Below are 6,382 nucleotides of genomic sequence, written 5' to 3'. Positions count from 1 at the left end.
GGCAAAATCACCATTAACTCAAGGCTATTCACTCATGCTTATCTTGCTGACTCTTTGAAGAAAAAGAGGGGGTGACAGAATAGCACAGAACACAGAACAACTTGAAACTGGATGTTATATCCATTTTCACCCCACCATACATAACTTCCCCAGAAATTTTTCTCTTCCATCTCTGACCAGATCAAATGACCCTATAAATATACTCTCACCCAAGCTCTTCTTAACATTTAACGCAGTTTTAATTCTGCATTCATGTGTGTGGTTACTTAGATTAATAACTGTCTCTCCCACTGTGTTATAAGCTCTATAAGGGCAGGGTCCATTTTTGGTTTTGTCCACCATTGTATTCCCAGCACCTAGTATAGCACCTGGCCTGTGGTAAACATTCAATAAATATTTGCTGGGACTTCCCTGGTGGCACAGTGGTTAAGAACCCGCCTGCCAATGCAGGAACACGGGTTCGAACCCTGGTCCGGGAAGATCCCACGTGCCGTGGAGCAACTAAGCCCGTGAGCCACAACTACTGAGCCTGCATGCCACAACTACTGAAGCCCGTGTGCTTAGAGCCCATGCTTGGCAACAAAAGAAGCCACCACAGTGAGAAGCCCGCATACCGCAACAAAGAGTAGCCCCTGTTCGCCACAACTAGAGAAAGCCTGCTCGCGGCAACGGAGACCCAACGCAGCCATAAATAAATAAATTTTAAAAAACTAAAAAAAAAATTTGCTGAGTAAATGAGCAATGATTGTTAACATTTATTGAGCACATGAGATTTCATAGGCGCTGTGCTTATGTGCTATTTATGGGCCAGACATTGTTCTCAGTGCTTTCTGTCTAATGTCTCATTTAATACTCATAAAAACTTTGTGAGATATATAGTTATTATTTCTGTTACACTAATGACCAAAAAAACTGAGGCACAGAGAGGTTATGTGATTGCCCAAAGGCCACACAACTTCTAAGTGGAGGAACTGGGATTCAAGCAGTCTGTGTCCTGAGCCCATGATCCTAACCTGTATGCAAGCTATGTATTTAAATGGATGAATCAATGAATAGAGAGGCAGATTCAATGAACTATTTATCCTGTAAAAAATTTATTGTTGGGCTTCCCTGGTGGCGCAGTGGTTGAGAGTCAGCCTGCCGATGCAGGGGACACGGGTTTGTGCCCCGGTCCGGGAGGATCCCACATGCTGCGGAGTGGCTGGGCCCATGAGCCATGGCTGCTGAGCCTGCGCGTCCGGAGGCTGTGCTCCGCAACGGGAGAGGCCACAGCAGTGAGAGGCCCGCGTACCGCTAAAAAAAAAAAATTTATTGTCCATCTATTTTTCTAGGCATTTGGTATAAGGTACAGATGAAACAATTCACTTCTCTCATGTAGCTTATATTAGTGTGTGCATGCACATGTGTGTGCTTGCACATGAGATAAACAATCAACAAGTGAATATATACTATGTCAGGTGGTGATAAGTGCTATGATAAAAAATGAAGCAAAAGAGGGAAATGGAGAATAAAGACAAGTTTCTGCCAGCGTGGTCAGGGAAGGCTTTTTTAGAAGTGCTATTTCCAACAGCTGAGGATTGAAGTCAAAGAGAAGTTATAGAGATGATTGAGAAATAAATGATTCCATTAAAAGGATCCGAGCAGATAAAATTCAAAGCAAGTATTTATTAAAGCTTTGTACAAGCCCAGGGCTGGAGAAAGCAGCAAAATATCCTGGGAGGTCATTTTACACAGCATAGTGGTGGTGGTTTTAAATTCCAGGGTAATGGAGATAAGTCAGCCCTGAAGTATCCCTGCTCTGTCTTTGGCTGGTTTGCTGGGGTGCCGCCTGCTGCATGGTCCTGGCAGGCTCCAGGGGAGAGGTAGCACCAACCAAAGTATACAACATCACCATCTAAATGCACCTCTGATTCAGTGAACCAAATAAAAATCGAATATAATCTTCTGTGCGTCCACAGATCAGCCCATGTACTTGCTTTCCTGGGACTTTGCAAGGGAAATGTGTTTTTTTAAATGTCTGGGGCTGGGCTTCCCTGGTGGCGCAGTGGTTGAGAGTCTGCCTGCCGATGCAGGGGACACGGGTTCGTGCCCCGGTCTGGGAGGGTCCCACATGCCGCGGAGCGGCTGGGCCCGTGAGCCATGGCCGCTGGGCCTGCGCGTCCGGAGCCTGGGCTCCGCAACGGGAGAGGCCACAACAGTGAGAGGCCCGCGTACTGCAAAATAAATAAATAAATAAATAAATAAATAAATGTCTGGGGCTGAGGTGCACTGAAGGATCCATGCATGTCCCTCAGATGTTTTGTTGATGCCCAGGTGGTAAGTTGAGCACTTAGACCACCTGACTCAATGTTGTCTAAGAGGAAAGTCTTGAGAACATGACACCTAATTGGAACTTTTGTTACTAAATCTTTGTGAGAAAATGCATTGAGAGACATCCACAGAGCACAGTGTTGGTGAAAACGATTAGATGTTTTGATTCCTAAAGCAAAGGAGTTCTTTTTTAAGAAAAAAAAAATCAAGTAGGTGTTGAGTGGCCTCTACTATCACTAGAGTTTCTAAACAAGGCTGAAACTCACCCACTGGTGCTTTGGATCTTTTTACTATAATCACTTCTCTCCATGCCTGGCCGTTTTTTGCTTTCCCTTCCTCCCTTCCTCCCTCCCTCTCTCCCTCTTTCTTTCTTTCCTTTCTTTCTTTTTCTTTCTTTCTTTCTTTCCCTTCCTTCTTTCTCTCTTTCTTTTCCTTCCTTCCTTCCTTTCCTTCCTCTCTCTCTCTCTCTCTCTCTCTCTCTCTCTCTCTCTCTTTCTTTTCTTTTCTTTTCTAATTCATTCAATAGTGGTACACAAACCAGCAAAGCCACATCCAGGACAGCTGGTTAACTGATACACCTTGAGGTTTTTGAAAACAAAAGAGCTGAACATTTCCTTTGTGCCAAAGGAGAGGAAGTAGAGATAGGCTAAGATGCTGCACTTCATTAAGAAACCCATTTAGTCAGAATGATTTCCTGACTGAGGAGGTAAATTACCCATTCAGTCCTTCCTCTACTGATCTGCCCAAAGGCCAATAAAATATAGATTCTGTCTCAGAAAACTGAGACGTAAATAAAAGTTTGTTAAACTAACATTTCATTAGCAATGCAGCAGAAACGTCCATAACCACTACGTCTGAGAAGGCATCATCATCTGTTTCCCTGTCTTTGAGGTGATACTACTCACAACTCTTGTAAAGTTTAGATAAACCCCCAGATGTTGCTGTTGGTATTATTGAAGGTTAGTTCTTCTTTATTTTAAAATCCTACCCATTCTTCCAGGTTCTTTTTATTTTTTATTGTTTTGGCCCTGCAGTTTGTGGGATCTTAGTTTCCTGACCAGGGATAGAACCTGGGGCCCCGGCAGTGAAAGCCTGGAATCCTAACCACTAGGCCACAAGAGAATTCCAAATGAAAGAGTTTTCTGTTTTTGTTTTTGTTTTTAAATTTAGTTTCCATACATTACCATATGGTTTTTTTTAAATAAATTTTTATTTATTTATTTTTGGTTGCATTGGGTCTTCATTGCTGTGCATGGGCCTCTCACCTCGGTGGTCTCTCTTGTTGTGGAGCATGGGTCCAGGCGCGCCGGCTTCAGTAGTTGTGGCACGAGGGCTCAGCAGTTGTGGTGCACAGGCTCCAGAGCACAGGCTCAGCAGTTGTGGTGCACGGGCCCAGTTGCTCTGCAGCATGTGGGATCCACCCGGACCAGGGCTCGAACCTGCGTCCCCTTCCCTGTCAGGTGGACTCCCAGCCACTGTGACACCAGGGAAGCCCCCCAGTGAAAGAGTTTTGAGCACCTTCTATGTTCCACATGCAATGCCTGCACCACTTACACAAAGATAAATAAGGCCCTTTCCTGGAGATGATTATAATCTATGGGACAGAGATACACATACACAACTAAGAACACGCAAGTTGGTGTGCCATAGCCAGGGCCAGGCACTTTCTCAGGAACACAGTGTATCTGGAGCCTTTGTTCATGCTGTTTCCAGAACTGATTCCCTTTTCCTCTCCACCTATCCAGACTGTATTCAGCTTCCATTCCTGGGTCCACATCAAGCTTTTCTATGAAGAGTTCACACCTATCCAGACTGTATTCAGCTTCCATTCCTGGGTCCACATCAAGCTTTTCTATGAAGAGTTCACTGAGTCTTCCTCCTTCAGTTTTTTCCCTCTTTCTTTCTTAGCATTTCGTTTTCTTCACATTTCCTACATCATTTGGAGTTTTCACTGTACAAAACAGCAGTTTATTGTAGAGTGTTTTACAGGAATGCATATCATTTTACATGTATTAGTTTTGTCTTCTTCATCAATGTGTAAGTTTCCAGAAGACCAGACATCTCCTCTGTATTCTGTGCCAAACTTAATGTTAAAAGTACAGCTAAATATTTATTGTGGGGTTGGGTCTGCTGTTCTCATTTGGCTACCTTTGCTTCTGAAATCCTGATTGCTAAGTTCTCCCATAGTTCAAGCGGGATCCATTTATTTCACAACTGTAATTTGTTTTGTCACATCTAGGTTCAATGAGTTGAAGGCAATGAGTTGCCTTAAATTTCTAGGCCAGATGTGATATTTCAAATCTAATAGTGTTCTTACGTAACACCTAATACATGCTATTTGGGACATGCGTTTTTTTACTTTCTTTTTTATTAGTGTAATAAATATTAAGTGTCTCCACTTATAGGCCAGGCATGTTTTGTTGTGAAAGAAAAGGGCGTATGTGGTCAGAAGTAAATGAGTCACAACTAGAAACGAGCTCCACTATTGTCTTTACTTCTTTCATCCCTTATGCTTCAAAGCTCCTTTGCGGTGAATTCTGGGACTGGGTTTCTCATGTCAGCCGTTTCCTGGGTTAAACTCCTATCCCACTTTCCCCTCAGGGCCTCCTCTTCAGCTGTGACTAAACGTTCAGTATTTCATCTCCTAGATACTCATTGATGTGATCCTAAGCCAATCGTTCCATTCAGTTGAACATTCTCTGAGATCAGTTCTCTCATATGAAAAAGGAATGTTATTGCACACCGTTGAATTAATAATGTAAATGAGGGACATCCCTGGTGGTCCAGTGGTAAAGGCAGGAGACGCAGGTTCGATCCCTGGTTGGGGAACTAAGGTCCCAGAGGCTGCAGGGGAACTAAGCCCGGGTGACACAACCACTGAGCTCGGGCACCTCAACTTAGAGAGCCCACGGTGCCACAAACTACAGAACCCACGCACTCTGGAACATACGTGCCACAACTAGAGAGAAGCTGGTGCGCTGCAGCAAAAGATCCTGCATGCCTCAATGAAGATCCGGCAAGCCGCAGCTAAGAACCAACGTAGCCAAAAATAAAATAAATAAATAAATAATAAATCTTCCAAAAAAAAAAAAAGTAATGTAAATGAGAGATTGCTTGCTCCCCAGCCATCTTGGCAGCTGCTTGAAAAAGTCACTGGAGTTGATCAACTCTAGGCTCCAACTCGTTATGAAAAGTGGAAAGTATGCGCTGGGGTACAAGCAGACTCTGAAAATGATCAGACAAGGCAAAGCGAAACCGGTCAGCCTTGAGGAAATCTGAAATAGAGTATTATGCCATGTTGCCAAAACTGGTGTCCATCACCACACTAGCAATAATATTGAATTGGGCACAGCGTGTGGAAAATACTACAGAGTATGCACACTGGCTATCATTGATCCAGGTGATTCTGTTATCATTAGAAGCATGCCAGAACAGACTGGTGAAAAGTAAATCATGCACAATTTTTCTTTAATAAAACTGGCCAAAGCTTGTTTTTTTAAAAGACTAATAATAATAGTAAAGTAAATGAGAGAAGCATTTTCTGGACCTTCAGGACCTGTGCAAACATCAGATATTACCATCATCACCATCATCACCTTCATCATTGTTATTATCTCCATCACTACCTTGTTTGCAAAGTTACTTAAGAAGGGTGATGTGATGGAAGGAATCCTGGTAGATATTACTAGTGCTCCCCAGCATCAGCTCCCCTCTACCTCCTGAGCACTTGGAAGAAAAGACTTTTCAGTTGCCTTTGCAATTGGTGGAGCCCCGTGACTCTCTCTGATCAATGGAGTGGGTGGAAGGGGCCAATGTATTTAATAACTGGTGCCTGACACTTTCTCCTTCTTTTTCTTGGTAAAGTAACTCAAGAGGCCTTATGTTCCAGATAGACAGAGCTTCTATCAGCTGGATCCCTAAGTGGCTGTGTGCAGCAGAACTTCCTGCCAACACTGTGGGACTTGTAGTGTGAATAAGGAATTAACTTTTGTTGTATTGAGTCACTGAGATTTAGGATTGGTTGCTGCTGTAGCATACGACAGCCTAATACACTGATACACTGTGACAGACC

General features: G+C 43.5%; 1 pseudogene; it reads left to right on the top strand.

Moving 5' to 3' along the window:
* Nucleotides 1-5,412: 5,412 nt before the first annotated feature.
* LOC132488218 (large ribosomal subunit protein eL30-like) lies at nucleotides 5,413-5,788 on the top strand (annotated as a pseudogene).
* The last annotated feature ends 594 nt before the right edge of the window (nucleotides 5,789-6,382 follow it).

This window comes from Mesoplodon densirostris, chromosome 4 (assembly GCF_025265405.1).
Source record: "Mesoplodon densirostris isolate mMesDen1 chromosome 4, mMesDen1 primary haplotype, whole genome shotgun sequence".
Classification (NCBI taxonomy): domain Eukaryota; kingdom Metazoa; phylum Chordata; class Mammalia; order Artiodactyla; family Ziphiidae; genus Mesoplodon; species Mesoplodon densirostris.
The sequence above is the reverse complement of the archived record's forward strand: the minus strand, read 5'-3'. Positions and strand labels throughout refer to the sequence as shown.